Here is a 17,489-nt window from a genome sequence, read left to right as displayed (position 1 = left end):
AAAGTCACACGAGGTACTTTATATTATTTGGGTCTATTATGAAGGGTGTCGTTTCCCTAATTTCTTTCTCGGCTTGCTTCTCTTTTGTGTAGAGGAAGGCTACTGATTTATTTGAGTTAATTTTATACCCAGCCACTTTGCTGAAGTTGTTTATCAGCTTTAGTAGTTCTCTGGTGGAACTTTTGGGATCACTTAAATATACTATCATATCATCTGCAAATAGTGATATTTTGACTTCTTCTTTTCGATCTGTATCCCTTGACCTCCTTTTGTTGTCTGATTGCTCTGGCTAGAACTTCAAGAACTATATTGAATAAGTAGGGAGAGAGTGGGCAGCCTTGTCTAGTCCCTGATTTTAGTGGGATTGCTTCAAGTTTCTCTCCATTTAGTTTAATGTTAGCCACTGGTTTGCTGTATGGCTTTTTACTATGTTTAGGTATGGGCCTTGTATTCCTATTCTTTCCAGGACTTTTTATCATGAAGGGGTGTTGAATTTTGTCAAATGCTTTCTCAGCATCTAATGAAATGATCATGTGGTTTTGTTCTTTCAGTTTGTTTTATATAATGGATCACGTTGATGGTTTCCAGTATATTAAACCATCCCTGCATGCCTGGGATGAAGCCTACTTGATCATGGTGGATGATTGTTTTGATGTGCTCTTGGATTGGTTTGCCAGAATTTTGTTGAGTATTTTTTTGTCGATGTTCATAAGGGAAATTGGTCTGAAGTTCTCTTTCTTTGTTGGGTCTTTTTGTGGTTTAGGTATAAGAGTAATTGTGGCTTCATAGAAGGAATTCGGTAGTGCTCCATCTGTTTCAATTCTGTGGAATAGTTTGGATAATATTGGTATGAGGTCTTCTATGAAGGTCTGATAGAATTCTGCACTAAACCCGTCTGGACCTGGGCTCTTTTTGGTTGGGAGTCCTTTAATGACTGCTTCTATTTCCTTAGGAGTTATGGGGTTGTTTAACTGGTTTATCTGTTCCTGATTTAACTTCGGTACCTGGTATCTGTCTAGGAAATTGTCCATTTCCTGCAGATTTTTCAAGTTTTGTTGAGTATAGGCTTTTATAGTAAGATCTGATGATATTTTGAATTTCCTCTGAATCTGTAGTTATGTCTCCCTTTTCATTTCTGATTTTGTTAATTTGGACACACTCTCTGTGTCCTCTCGTTAGTCTGGCTAGGGGTTTATCTATCTTGTTGATTTTCTCAAAGAACCAACTTTTGGTTCTGTTGATTCTTTCTATGGTCCTTTTGTTTCTACTTGGTTGATTTGGCTCTGAGTTTGATTATTTCCTGCCTTCTACTCCTCCTGGGTGTATTTGCTTCTTTTTGTTCTAGAGCTTTTAGGTGTGCTGTCAAGCTGCTGACATATGCTCTTTCCTGTTTCTTTCTGCAGGCACTCAGCTATGAGTTTTCCTCTTAGCACAGCTTTCATCGTGTCCCATAAGTTTGGGTATGTTGTACCTTCATTTTCATTAAATTCTAAAAAGTTTTTAATTTCTTTCTTTATTTCTTCCTTGACCAGGTTATCATTGAGTAGAGCATTGTTCAATTTCCACGTATATGTGGGCATTCTTCCATTATTGTTATTGAAGACCAGCTTTAGTCCGTGGTGGTCCGATAGCACGCATGGGATTATTTCTATCTTTCTGTACCTGTTGAGGCCCGTTTTTTGACCAATTATATGGTCAATTTTGGAGAAAGTACCATGAGGAGCTGAGAAGAAGGTATATCCTTTTGTATTAGGGTAGAACGTTCTATAAATATCCGTTAAGTCCATTTGGCTCATGACTTCTCTTAGTCTGTCTACGTCTCTGTTTAATTTCTGTTTCCATGATCTGTCCATTGATGAGAGTGGGGTGTTGAAATCTCCTACTATTATTGTGTGAGGTGCAATGTGTGTTTTGAGCTTTAGTAAGGTTTCTTTTTACGTATGTAGGTGCCCTTGTATTTGGGGCATAGATATTTAGGATTGAGAGTTCATCTTGGTGGATTTTTCCTTTGATAAATATAAAGTGTCCTTCCTTATCTTTTTTGATGACTTTTAGTTGAAAATTGACTTTATTTGATATTAGAATGGCTACTCCAGCTTGCTTTCCGACCATTTGCCTGGAAAGTTGTTTTCCAGCCTTTCACTCTGAGGTAGTGTCTGTCTTTGTCACTGAGGTGTGTTTCCTGTAGGCAGCAGAATGCAGGGTCCTCGTTGCGTATCCAGTTTGTTAATCTATGTCTTTTTATTGGGGAGTTGAGGCCATTGATGTTGAGAGATATTAAGGAATAGTGATTATTGCTTCCTGTTATATTCATACATGGATGTGTTATGTTTGTGTGCTTTTCTTCTCTTTGTTTTGTTGCCAAAACGATTAGTTTCTTACCTCTTCTTGGGTATAGCTTGCCTCCTTATGTTGGGCTTTACCATTTATTATCCTTTGTAGTGCTGGATTTGTAGAAAGATATTGTGTAAATTTGGTTTTGTCATGGAATATCTTGGTTTCTCCATCTATGTTAATTGAGAGTTTTGCAGGATACAGTAGCCTGGGCTGGCATTTGTGTTCTCTTAGGGTCTGTATGACATCAGTCCAGGATCTTCTGGCCTTCATAGTTTCTGGCGAAAAGTCTGGTGTGATTCTGATAGGTCTGCCTTTATATGTTACTTGACCTTTCCCTTACTGCTTTTAATATTCTTTCCTTATTTTGTGCGTTTGGTGTTTTGACTATTATGTGACGGGAGGTGTTTCTTTTCTGGTCGAATCTATTTGGAGTTCTGTAGGCTTCTTGTATGCCTATGGGTATCTCTTTTTTTAGGTTAGGGAAGTTTTCTTCTATGATTTTGTTGAAGATATGTACTGGTCCTTTGAGCTGGGAGTCTTCACTCTCTTCTATACCTATTATCCTTAGGTTTGATCTTCTCATTGAGTTCTGGATTTCCTGTATGTTTTGGACCAGTAGCTTTTTCCGCTTTACATTATCTTTGACAGTTGAGTCAATGATTTCTATGGAATCTTCTGCTCCTGAGATTCTCTCTTCCATCTCTTGTATTCTGTTGGTAAAGCTTGTATCTACAGCTCCTTGTCTCTTCTTTTGGTTTTCTATATCCAGGGTTGTTTCCATGTGTTCTTTCTTGATTGCTTCTATTTCCATTTTTAATTCCTTCCACTGTTTGATTGTGTTTTCCTTTAATTCTTTCAGGGATTTTTGTGTCTCCTCTGTATGGGCTTCTACTTGTTTATTTATGTTTTCCTGGAATTCTTTCATGCATTTTTTGCGATTCCTCTCTGTAGGCTTCTACTTGTTCTCTAAGGGAGTTCATCATGTCTTTCTTGAAGTTCTCAGCATCATGATCAAATATGATTTTGAATCTAGATCTTGCTTTTCTGGTGTGTTTGGATATTCCATGTTTGTTTTGATGGGAGAATTGGGCTCCGATGGTGCCATGTAGTCTTGGTTTCTGTTGCTTGGGTTCCTGCGCTTGCCTCTCGCCATCAAATTATCTCTAGTGTTACTTTGTTCTGCTATTTCTGACAGTGGCTAAACTGTCCTATAGGCCTGTGTGTCAGGAGTGCTGTAGACCTGTTTTCCTCTCTTTCAGTCAGTTATGGGGACAGAGTGTTCTGCTTTCGGGCGTGTAGTTTTTCCTTTCTACAGGTCTTCAGCTGTTCCTGTGGACCTGTGCCTTGAGTTCACCAGGCAAGTCACTTGCAGCAGATAAGTTAGTCTTACCTGTGGCCCCGAGGCTCGAGTTAGCTCATGAGGTTCTGCCCACGGGCTCTCCAGCAGTGGCAGCGACCCGGGAAGATCTGCGCCGCCTCTTCCGGGAGCCTCCGTGCACCAGGGTTCCAGATGGCCTCGGTGTTTTCCTCCGGTCTGTTTCCTTCAGGATCCAGCGGTGTCTCAGGCAGGGCTCCTGCTGCTCCTGGGCCCTCCCCCACAGGAACCCAGAGGCCTTGTACAGTTTCCTCTTGGGTCAGGGATGTGGGCAGGGGTGGGCAGTGTTGGTGGTCTCTTCCGCTCTGCAGCCTCAGGAGTGCCCACCCGACCAGGCAGTAAGGTATCTCTCCCACGGGTTCTGGGAGCAGAGAGCTGCTGCGGGCGGGATCCATGGTGTGGGACTTCCGGTAAACACAGGGCGTGCCTGGTCCTGGGGATTCTGCCTCTGTTGTCCCGATTCCACCAGGCAAGTCACTTGCAGCGGTTAAGTTAGTCTTACCTGTGGTCCCGGGGCTCAAGTCCGTAAGCGGGGTTTTGCCCACGGGCTCTCCGCGGTGGCCGCGCCCAGGAAGATCTGCGCGGTCTCTGCGGGGATCCTCTGTGCACCTGGGTTCTTCCGGTGTTTTCCTCCGGTCTGTTTCCTTCAGGATCCGGCGGTGTCTCAGGCAGGGCTCCTGCTGCTCCGGGGCCCTCCCCCACAGGAACCCACAGGCCTTGTACAGTTTCCTCTTGGGTCAGGGATGTGGGCAGGGGTGGGCAGTGTTGGTGGTCTCTTCCGCTCTGCAGCCTCAGGAGTGCCCACCCGACCAGGCAGTAAGGTATCTCTCCCACGGGTTCGATAGTATTTTCAAATGATGGTTATCAAATGATACAATTACCTCAAAGAATACAGTTGTCTTGTATATATATATATATATATATATATATATATATATATATATTCTTAATAAATTTTCAAAGAGGCACTAGTTTCTTCCTCAAGTATTGGCAGAGCAAGAAAGTAGAGAAGAGTCACTACACATATAAACATAAATTATAGTGTTCTTTCTCTTTTCATTTGGTAGTGAGTGTTATCTCTTTTGAAAGCAATTAGGCCTAAGAGTTCCGTTGGCTCAGTGTCTGCGTTTAGATGAAGATGTTTAAATGTCGAGAAGATAGAGCAGTGGTTTCCAGGACCAGAAATGGAACTGGTTTAAGAGCAGCAAGCCTTCAAGTTCTCCTTTAAATGCTCCCATTTTTACTTCTGTTCTTAAAGTTTCGTGGTCCCTTTGCTTTATAATTCCCTTACATACATAACATAGGATGCTACATGTAGATACCCAGTGTTTTCAACAGAGGCAAAAAAAAAAAAAAAAAAAAGAGGAAGCTACAGGGGAAAGAACCACTCTGTACAGAGGGCAGCAGATGGAGTCTGAAATACACCTTCAGAGTTGGGGACATTAGGGTGATAATTGAGCAACTGTCTGGACAAACCTTATCAAGAGAACCCAGCCTCCTCACACCTCCAGTCGATAGTTGGCAAATGGGATGAACTCATGGTGGTTGTACCTTTCAAGTAAGTTTACTTCTCTTGTACATTCTTTCCCCCACAGAACATTTCACATCCTTTTCACATACTAATCCACCACCTGACACTATTGATACTAATAAGACTACTGATACCTCTTCAATGTGTTGTTCTTTGAGCAGCTTCCTTTATTCCATTTCATCGGCGAATAAAGAAAACTCCGGATTTTGGGAGTGTCATTTTGCTAGGTCATCCAGCACACTCCATCCTCCTCTTGTTTTTTTTTTTTTTTTTTTTTCCTTCACAGATGTCTTTTTGCAATACCTTCCCACTCCAAACCAGACACATTTTAAACAGCACTTTCATTATTTCATCATAGCCAGCAATGTATAAAGTAAGCAGAGATGTGTGATAGGAAACTTTTCCTTTCTTGCTTCCAGAAGTTTTTGTTTTAAAGACCCACATGGTTTCCAGAAAACAGTTCAGCATGTGTTTATTTCTAGATTATCTCCTTGGAGCTAAAAATCACTTGTGTCAATTTACTGCAAGTAAACCCATATTAGAAGCCAAAAAAAAAAAAAAAAAAAAAAAAAAAAAGAAAGCAATTAGGCTGCTGTTTCTTTTTAAAAGATTTATTATTATTAATTATTATCAACATCATGATTATTAGTGCATGATTGTGTGTGGTGTGTGTGTGTGTGTATGTGTGTACAAGCAGTTGTACACGGAGTACAGACAGAGTGGGCTTAAAAATACCTTGGGACTGAACCTGTAGGTGTGTGTGGGGGCAACTTAAATCTAAGTTCTGTATCTCTGTTAAGCAGTAAGCACTCAGCACTGAGACATCTACATGTTTGCATTCAGGCAAACAAGATTCACTCACAAAAAATCTATATCAAGAGTTGATACATTCTCAGAGCCTCTTGTGTTGACAAACAAGAAAAAGAAAGTGGGAGAAAAACTGGCCAGTGATTTCATGTCTGATTTTATAGCTTACCCGGCTTCAGATTATACCTTCATCAGATTACAGATGACCCTGTTCATCCTGACAAAGCATTGCATACATCCTAATCCTAGAATGTTTTAGTGACACAGTGAAGAAGGTATCTCCTACAGAGGTGTGCCTGTTTGTTCTTATATCTGCAGCACTGTGCTGTGGAAATCACTGTCCTGTTTCTCCATCCCAAGAATTTATGACTAATTTAGATCATATACCAATTGACTTTCCATTTCTCTGTAAAGTATATTAATACATTTCATATGTGGGAACAATGTGGTAGAGGTTTTAGGTAGTTAGGGTTAATTCAGCAGAAAGAGAAAGGGCAAAATAGACTTCTATTTTTCTAAGTCCGGAATCTAAGAGAGTAAATCCATTTATAAACAGGTCAGGCATTGGTCATATTTGATAGCTGGAAGTGTGTGTGTGTGTGTGTGTGTGTGTGTGTGTGTGTGTGTGTGTGTGTGTGTGTGTGTAATGAACTGGTCACTTCTATAGTCCCAAGGGTCTTACATACTAAAAATGACCACCTCACTACAGAAGTTTCTTACACTATTTTTACTCAATATAATCTCAAACTGTATACTTTTTGTTAGATAATAATCAAGTGAATTAACCTATTCATTATATAGAAACACTGCTAATTGTTATCAATGTTATACTGAGTGGGTAGGAATAGATTCCCATATTTATTTAACAATTAATTAAGCATATTCCATAAGAAATTTAAATTGCACCATCCTAGGTATATTTTAAAGATATAATTACACTTCTCACAAGTAGTAGGATTTATTCTGGAAGACTGTGCCAAAATTTCTGTATTCTGGATATAAACCAAGAATCTGGTCTATCCCTACAGGGCAATACTCACCTTATAAAATAAAATTTATGTATTTACTTAATTATGCCATGAGATGCCCTTCAGATTTATGGCCAAAGTTCAACTCAACTAAATTTCTTTGTGATGAGTCTACCTCTCAAACCAAGTGAAATAATTAACCGATTTTCCAATCATAAATGAATCAGAAATCAATGAAATGAACATTGACCTCATGCCACAGACCATTAAAAAGGCAGTTGCAATAAAGCATCTCTGGACTTAATCAATATGTGTCCTCACATATTACATGGAAAAGAAAGCACTAAAGCACAGCCTAATCAATACTATAAAACACACTTTTATTTGAGGAAAGTTGCTGGCTACTTGAACTATTACTTGTTCAGAACTAAAGCCTGAGTTTAAACAAGAGTCAGGAATGAACAGTATTTCCTGCTTTGACAATTTCAGTAATAAGTGTGGTCTTGAACTGCTAGTCATTCAAGAGTCATTCAAGGAGTAACACAAATATTCTATTATATGAACAGATAATATAGCATGCTTATATTATTTATATGCATTTATATATACATACATTCAAATATATACTCATTTAAATAAGTCACAGAACAAGCATTGTTGTATTTGTTATTCTTTTATGTATCTACTTTTCCACATTAAAATGTTATGTGTTTCCTACATCATGTTCAGAAGTCCTCATAGTTCTCTCTATAGATCCCACAGTAACAACTGTTTTGACAACAACCATCTACAAATCATGACATCTTTCTATTTTCTGATCACTCTTTCTAGAAATCCCTTCTAAAAACATAGTTTTCTCAGAACTTTCCCTCAAGTTGATTTGTCCTTTCTCATAGACAAACATGCTACTTCAGAGATCGATTATTTTCCCTTTATAATAAGGAAAGTGGAAATTAATGTGCCACAAAGATGTTGGGTTCATTAGAAGGTAAATTTCTAAGGGTGTGTTCTTCTCAAATGAACTCAAATATCAAGGGGCAGCAGGTACACATGCCTTCTAGGGGAGGCTCCTTGACTTCGACCAGAAGTGAAGCTAGGCACCACTGAGCTCCTGCAGATATTGCAAAGATCTGAAAGAAAACCTTATTCCCCAATCCATCCTTATTTCTCTTTTTCCTCCTGTCCTTTTACTGCTCTTTTCCTAGTCAAAAAGGGCAAATTCAGTCATAATTCATTTTCTTTTGTTACTCAGTGGAACAATCAATCAGAAATGAAAGTTTCCTTTTGTTACAAGTTGTCTTAGTTACGGTTCTATTGCTGTGAACAGACACCATGACCAAAGTAAGTGTTTAAACACAGGAGTCTATGGAAGCTATACCTAAACTTAGCATAATATAAAAGTACATTTAGTTCAGCTTCCAAAGTCGCCATATTCTATAGCAGTATCAAGAATGTTAAAAGTCCAAAATTCAAAATCTCTCCCAAGATACATATAACCACTTAACTGTAATCCCCGAATTAAGACAGGCAACCAGCTGGGCAAACTCCAAACTCTGCCATCTCCATGTCTGATGTCAAAGTGTTCTTCAGATCTTCAACACCTTTTTCATATTTGTTGACTGTAACAAACATCTTTCTCCTGAGCTGGTTCCACTCCCTGTTAGTAGCTTTCCCCAGCAGATAGCCCAAGGCTCTGGCATCTTTAACATCTTTGGGCTCCAAAACAGTTTCAATGTTACAGCATGTTTCAATGTCTGGGATCCACACATGATCCTCCAAAGGGCTGGCTTCACTTCCCCAGCTCTGCCCTCTGTAGCAGTTTAGCTTCAGGTTGACTCACACTACATGGTTGCTTTTGTTCTTGGATATCATCCCATGATATTGGTGACTCCAATACAGTTGCATCTAGGCTTCACCAATTGCCTCTCTTAGGCTCTCTTCATGGTGCCAAGCCTCAACTCCCTTGCCTGATCCCTTCAGTCCTGGGCCAGGTCCGAACAATTCAAATCACTCTCAGTAACAAAGACTTCCACATTCCCACCAGGATGGCCCATTAAACCCCACATAAAGCATTCCACTGCTTTCCAAATCCAAAGTCCCAAAATCCACATTCTTCCAAACAAAAGCATGGTCAGGCCTATCACAGAAATACCCCACTCCTGGTATCAACTTCTGTCTTAGTTAGGGTCTTATTGCTATGAACAGACACCATGATCAATGTACATTTTATAAAGGACAACATTTAATTGGGGCTGGCTTATGTATTCAGATGTTCAGTCCAATATCATCAAGGCAGGAACATGGCAGCATCCAGGCAAGAATGGTGTAGGAGGAGCTGAGTTCTACATCTTCACACAAAGGAAGCCAAGAACAGACTGAGCATCTTCAGACAGCTATGAGGAGGTCTCCAAGTCCACCCCTACATGACACACTTCCTCCAACAAGGCCATGCCTTCTCATAGTGCCACTCCCAGGGCCAAGCATATGCAAACCATCACACAGATATAAACCTATGGAGAATGAATCCAGGAATAGTTCATGGGGCAATGGAAAGAGAATGGGGAATATGTGGAAAGAATCTAGCCTGTTATAGAATGTAATAAAAACCCAGAACTTTCCAAAAATATCTTAGAGGAAATTTTGTGCCACTGAAATGTCATTGCACAGTGCCAATGAAAAGTATAACCTTTGATTTATTACCAAATACACTTTACCCCTTAGAATATTCCTATATTGTATGAATCTTATCCAATGCATTTGGAAGTTAATAGACTAGCAATAGAAGTTGAAGATATGCAAAGCAAATGCACCCAATCTTTCAAGGACAGGGTATATTGAATTACCTGCACAAAAAGAGTCAAAGTAGGTACAGGGTATACCAGAAAAATGCTGATATCAGTTTACTGTGCTGAATTAGTCAAACATAGTTTAGAAAAATTCTAAGACATTTTAGGTGGAGCATCAAATATCTGAATGTTTTACACTAAAATATCATTGATTTTTATAAGCTTATAAAATCAGTGAAATTAAAGATTCACACTGATTTTTTTGAAAATCTTTTATTGGTTATTTTATTTATTTACATTTCAAATGTTATCCTCCTTCCCAGTTTCCCCTCCACAAATTCCCCAGCCTCCTCTTCTTCCTGCTTCTATGAGAAGTGGTCCTTGACCCACCCACCCACCCACTCATACCTCAGCACCCTAGCATTCCTCTATGCTGGAAACATTGAGCCTCCACAAGACCAAGGGTCTCCCCTCCCATTGATGCCAGATAAGGCAATCCTCTGCTATATATGCCACTGGAGCCATATGTCCCTCCATGTATAATCTTTGGTTGATGGTTTAGTCCCTGGGAGCTTGGGTGGCCTGGTTGGTTGATATTGTTTTTCTCCCTATGGTTGCAAATCCCTTCAGCTCAATTTTAAAAATGGTTTCTAAAGGCAATTGGCACAAACCTTCAACAGCAGGTTTTGCTCACAAGGTATGCTTTTTAAATTTACATAAAATTATAATATGCAATATTATTAGATATATAAATTATTAAAATATTAAAAAAATGTGTGTAGACACAGAATGGATAATGGATATTTTCTTCAAAACTTTTGTGTTGAGAGTATAACAAATGATTTGAGATGTTCTTTCTTTCAATACATTCATGTCAACAATTTTCCATTCAAGTTGTTATGAGTTGTAATATGTGAATCATTAGTAACACAAAACACATCATTTAAAAATCTCAACTGAAGATTCTCTCTTTTTCTCTTTCTCTCTCTCTCACTCACTCACTCACTCTCTCTCTTCTCACTCACTCTCTCTCTCACACACACACACACACAGAGTCAGAGAGAAGGGGGAGAGAGAGAGAGAGAGAGAGAGAGAGAGAGAGAGAGAGAGAGAGAGAGAGACTTTCTACCCCAAGCTCTAAATAAACACATTGTTTTCACAAAATGTGTATTTATATCCTGAATCTAGAATAGGATATTCTATTCTACTGGAACCATTATAAAGGTTAGATAATCATAGTACTTTGTCCATATATTAAGCAAAGTCACATTCAGAGATTTTGATCCAATTGTTTGAAATATATGTATGTATACTAGACTTTATATTTCATTACTTAACTCATATTTTTTAGAAGAACATGTTCTATGATAACCCAACACATTTAATAATCATGGAAAACCCTGTATTCCAGATGGTATGTATACTTTTCCAAGGCTGCACAGTTTCATAAAAGAATATGTGCCCATTTGAAAAAAACGACCATGGAACAAAGCATGTTTAGATTGGTCAACCATTTCTTTAACTTGAAAAATTCCCCAGTATTCTGACTTGATGTTTGGTATAAATGTCTGTGTACATATGTTTTAAGGATTAGAGCTTCCAGCATCTCTACTCCCTCTCCATCCCTATACCTGAAGAAAACTAAGCCAGGCAAAATATCTTTATTCTGTTACTAAAAAATATTGCATAAATAACTCTACAACTAGATATATGCATCTATATGCCTGTGTACAGAACAGCTTATAACAAGTTATTTGACTATGGGAATATGACATAATATATGGCACACACAATTTATATAGCCTATCTAGTCTGCAAATATAGCTCCTTCCTGTTTGGCTTCAGGGATATACACAGAAGTGCCAAAGCCGAGCTTATGTTTAAGGCATCCCACAATTTTTGTGGAAGTAAGCCTGGGAATGCATAACACTTGACATTTTAAGACAATTTTAATTGGACATTTTTTTTTCTTTTTAGAATAATGCCATGGGGTACGGTTAAATCTGTTTTATGTTAAAATTTTCTCCTTTCTAGAGGCTGGACCGCAGGGTCCTCAGCAAGTGAAGTGGGCTGACAATATAGGGGATACATCTCCAGTGTAGGTCAAAGCTAGTATTTTTGAGTCCTTTAGACCAAGGCTGGGATCTACCCACATCCACACTGCAAGTTTAACTGGAATACTGCCAAAGACTTGGTTTACACTTTGTCTGCGCCTGCTATTAGGAAGCCAATGACAGAGTCCATGGCCCACCGAGTCATAAATATTTACTCTTTGGACCTTTCCTGAAATCTCTTGCCAAGCTCTGGTTCCAACTGAAGCAATAGTCTATTAGAGCCTTTCTAAAGCCAAAGGCTGGCCCAGCAATCGGTAATGGTGTAACAGAGAGTGCTATTCAATGGACAGCTTAACATTACTCAGCTCTGTGTGCCAAAACCAACTTGTTAAATTTTATTTTGCATCATGTACAGCATTTTACTAACAGAACACTTTAGAAAGTGCAAGTAAAAAACTGCCAAAGATACATTTTCTTTCTTTAGCTCTTCCAGTTTTTAAGATGACTTTTAGACTTTCATGTGCCTCTATACTCAACTTAGATTTTTCTACCAGAGATTTTGCTCAACCACTTATCTATGTCACTATATACACCTTGGAATATTCAAGAGTTTCAGATCTGTGAATAATGTTTAGCTCTTTCGACCTCACTGTTATTAATGCTACATACCTAAAGAGATAAATATCTACATTCTGAAATCTAGCTACCAGCAGATTGTGTATAATATGATGCAGAAGTTAGGAATGGTACTGGAAGCCAGTTGAAATAGACGGTAAGTCCAGCCAGCCACATTATAGCAGGCACATATCCAGCACTGCCATTTGAGGAAAGACGATCAACATTTATTTCTGAACACAAAATGTAGGGATGGAATCAGCCATGTATTGCTAAAGTAACAAGGAAAGCAATAAACTATAGCTCCTTTGAGCTGTCCCTTCCTCAATAGGAATCATGTGCTGTAGTCAATCACTGTCAGTTTTTAAACGTGGAATAGTTTGAGGCATAATAAATATGGTTAATATTCTTGAATTTGGGGACCAGCCAAATGGGCCTTAACGTACCAAATTCTATCCTGATTAATAATGGAAAAGAGCTTGAAATTGTGTCTATTATCAATCAGAACAGAACTGCATACAATAATGAGTTGTATTTAATTTTTACCAGAAAGCACATACCTTAGTCATAGCAAATGCATTCCAGTATGTCCAAGTTTTTTTTTTTCCTTTCATGAGGGGAATATTGCCTTGTGTTGCTCAATGTCACACAATTTTTCCCAGCTGTATTTCCAGATTCAGATATAAATGTTGCAATGGAGAGCCAGTGTGCATAAACAGGAGTCCTACTGCAACAGAGCTCAGAAATCACCTGATTGAAAGGCCATCTCCACCTCAAAGGCATCACACTTGGATTTAATGACACCATTGGTCTCCCAGGATGGGGATAAGAAGAAATATCAGGCATAAACATTTGTCTCAAGGATTGTGCCAGGAAATAGAAGAGAAAGGAAACTTCCTAATCACATTCTACCTTAAAGTTTGATACAGAACATACTAGCAATCTGCCTCTACACTCAATGCTAGCTGTGTATAATGGATGTGCCCTCATTTCTTGTCTGTATCCTTCCTATGAACTAGCTTTTGGCTCCACATACACCATGAGTGTGTCTGTTTGTGAAGCATAGTCAACTTCCATTTGAAAAATGTGACTGTTGGAGCATGCACCAAGAAACCAGGATTGATTGTGGATGAGATTTGGTGACATTCTTGATGTGTAAAGTGTTCAACACAGGGGCAGCTTGCATTCCTTAACATGATCCTCTGAAAGGTTTTCTACAACAACAAATAGCTTAGTTTTGATATTCCTGGAAAGGTTTATAGTCAGCTTTGGCTTCTCTTTCCCAAGAGACTTATAAACAAATTATGAGTAAATTCTTCTCATTTTGATTTAGAGTACATAAAATTATGACCAAGTCTTTCAACTCAGGTCACAGATATCTCCATTTTTCTGGATCATGCCGCTAATGTGGATCTCGCTAATGCCTTGAAATCTTCACCCCATACACAGATTTTGGATTCTATGTTTATAGCCCTATTTAATTCCATGTAGCATTATCTCTGTATCATCCAGATTTTACCAGAGATCAAACAAAACAAAACCTGATAATATATACATGCATACACACATACATACATACATAAACACACACAGAAAATAGCAAGATAATGCCTACACATTTTCTACCTAACATATAAAAATAATAACTAGCAATATTTAAATCTCTGTGTGTCTATGATATGTATATACACATCTGAGAAAATGAATGTGATCACAGGGAAATCCCATGTGGCAGTGAGTTTGAGATGGGTTCTCTTGTTTTCTGCTAGTGTATACTCTAAGCTATCTGAGCATTGACCTAACAAATAGTCAGAAATCCTTGTGCCTCACCTTCCCATTTTTTTCCTCGGAGCATTGGACTACATATTTGCACTCCACGAGTCCCTGATTATATGTGGGTTATGAGGATTCAGACTCAAGTTTCTATGCTTACTCAGTGCTAGCTAAGCTGTCTTTCCTCATTTCTTTTTGAAAGTGTTTTTACCTAGTGATGGAGGCCTTTGCTCATTTTTATGCTTGAGTTCCTGAGCATTTTCCTTTCTTTACTTCCCCTCTAAGGACTGAATCTCTCAGAAGAAACTACATTTCAGTATTCTTTCTACTATAAAAAGCTCTTTCCACACCATGTGCACTTCTTCTGGATGTTCTCATTGCAGAGGATGTATACTCAGTCTTATGTGTGAATTTTGAACAACCTTCCACAGGCTAGACAATTTAAGTATGTTCAAATAAGGCAACAATCGTCCATTCTATTTACTATTTTATGAATTAGTTAATAACATTTGTTAGTATTTTAAATGCAGAATTACTTAAAATATTTATGAAATATTTTGAGGAGTATTGGTACTAGCTTTTCTTTGATGGTCTGGTAGAATTCTGCACGAAAACCATCTGGCTCTGGGTGTTTTTGCTTGGAAGGTTTTAAGTGACTATTTCTGTTTCCTTAGGGGTTGTGGGACTGTTCAGTTTACCTGATAGTAATATAATACTTTGGTACTTGATATCTTGCTAGATAGTTATCTGTTTCATCTACATAATCCAGTCTTGTAGAATATAGGCTATTGTAGTAGGAAATGATGATATTTTGAATTTCCTCAATTTCTATTGTTATCTCTCCCTTTTCATTTTTGATTTTGTTAATTTGGATACTGTCTCCATGCTCTTTGTTTGGCTAAGTGCTTATCAACCTTCTTGATTATCTCAAATAGCCAGCTCTTGGTTTTGTCTATTCATTATATTGATCTCGTTGTTTCTAACTAGTTGATTTCAGCCCCAGGTTTCACTATTTTCTGCTTTCTACTACTCTTGGGTGTGTTTACTTCTTTCTGTTCAAGAGTTTTCAGGTGTGCAGTTAAGTTGCTTGTATGGGATCTCTCCAATTTCTTTATGAAGGTGCTTCATGCTATGGATTTTCCTCTTAACCTTGCTTTCATTTTGTCCTATGAATTTGGGTATGATGTGTCTTCTCTTTTAATGAATTCTATAAAGTCTTTGAATTCTTTATTTCTTCCGTGATCAAGTTAGCATTGAGTAAAGAGTTGTTCAGTATCAGCCCATTTGGGTTTTCTGTTGTTTTCAGTGTTAGGGGGGTCTATTCTTATTCCGTGGTGATTTGATAGAATGCATGGGATTGTCTCAGACTACTTGTATCTGTTGAGGCCTGTTTTATGCCCAATTATATAGTCAATTTTGGAGAAGGTTCCATGAATTACTGAGAAGAAGGTATATCTTTTTGTTTTGTGGTAAAATGTTCTGTAGTTATCTATTTAATTCATTTGGTTCATAACTTCTGTTAGTTTCACTGTGTCTCTCTTTAGTTTTGTTTCAATGACCTGCCCATTGGTGAGAGTGGGGTTTTGAAATCTTTCATTTTTATTGTGTGAGTTTCAATGTGTATTTTGAGCTTTAGTAAAGGTTCTTTTATGAAGGTGCTTGCTCTTGCATTTGGAGCATAGATGTTTAGAATTGAGACTTCTTCTTTGCAGACTTTTTTCTTTGATGAATATGAAGTGTTATTATTCCCATCTCTTTCGATACCTTTTGAAAGTCCATTTCATTGAATATTAGGATGGCAACTCCAGCTTGCTTTTTGGAACCATTTGCTTGGCAAACTTTTTTCTAGTCTTTTACTCTGAGGTAGTATTTGTCACTGAATTATGTTTCTTGTAGGCAGCAAAATGCTGGATTCTGTTTTTAAATCGAGCCTGTTAGTCTCTTCTCTTTTTCTTGGACAATCAAGTCCATTAATGTTGAGAGATATTAAAGAGTGTTAGTTCCTGATATTTTTTTTGTTGAAGGTGGTGTTATGTGTTGATGATTCTTTTGGTTTGTTGTGATGTGTTCAGTTTCTTATTTTTTAATGGGTGTAGTTACCTTCCTTGTATTGGAAATTTTGTTCCAGTATTCTCTGAAAGGGCTGGATTAGTAGAAAGATATTGTTCACATTTGTTTTTTTTTTTTCATGGAATATCTTGGTTTCTCAATCTATGATGATTAAGAATTTTGCTGGGTATAGTATCCTGGGCTGGCATTTGTGTTCTCTTAGAGTGCGGATGACATCTGTCCAGGATTTTCTGGCTTTTAGAGTTTGTGTTGAGAAGTCTAATCGAAGAGAAAGAGGGAAAGAGGCTGGCACAGGCTGGACAGAACAGATACTCTTAGAGTTATTTCGGATTCTAAGATCAACAATTCATAAATGACCTCATGAACTAAAAAGATTCTGCAAGGCAAAAGATTTCTATATGCATTTCCTGAAATGGCGGCTGGAGTAGGCAAGCCAGGCTGCAGTGCCCCCACAAAGATTGGCTGCTAGTTTTTATATATAAATGCATGATGGTGCAGCTTTTAATATCTCATTAAAGAAACATTGTTTAAAATCATATCTAAGTCTGGGTTCTAGGACAGAAATTACCTAAAATATTATCCTAATTTAGAGGTACCTTTAAAGACCTGTCTCCCTAGGTTGTTTCATGCCATATATGGTTGTCTATAATGATTCCAAACCTGAGTTACCAGTTTTAAGCCAACTTATTGTTGCTAATGCTACAAATTTTTAATCATACCCAATAACTTATAAATCAATAACTATAACCAAGTCATTCAGAAGATATCTATACATTTAAACAAACATGAAGTGGCCACACATTTATTTATTTAAACACAATTTTCTTGCTTTTTCTATCTGTGATTTCAAGGGAGGCTCATCTGTCACCTGCTGAACCCAATAATCACAATTGCAGAGATTTTTAGGGAGAAACAACCATCAGCTTCCTTATCATAGAAGCTGAGAGATGCTGACCCCTCTAAGAGCAGCTTGTGCAGACAATCAGCTACTGGGGATGGGGGAAGGCTTCTTCCGCTGTGCCAGTCTCCTACCTACAAATGCAGGGCAACTTATCAGTATTTATTCTGTAAATTGAGACTGCTCCCTCCTCCCATTTTTAAAGGAGGTAAAAATTAGGGGGTGGAACAGATAAATCTGTCCTTTCCTTACCTTGGAAATTTTTTTCTACTCCT

The sequence above is a fragment of the Rattus rattus genome, chromosome 13 (assembly GCF_011064425.1).
Source record: "Rattus rattus isolate New Zealand chromosome 13, Rrattus_CSIRO_v1, whole genome shotgun sequence".
In the NCBI taxonomy this organism is placed as follows: Eukaryota; Metazoa; Chordata; class Mammalia; order Rodentia; family Muridae; genus Rattus; species Rattus rattus.
Note: the sequence above shows the minus strand (reverse complement) of the source record.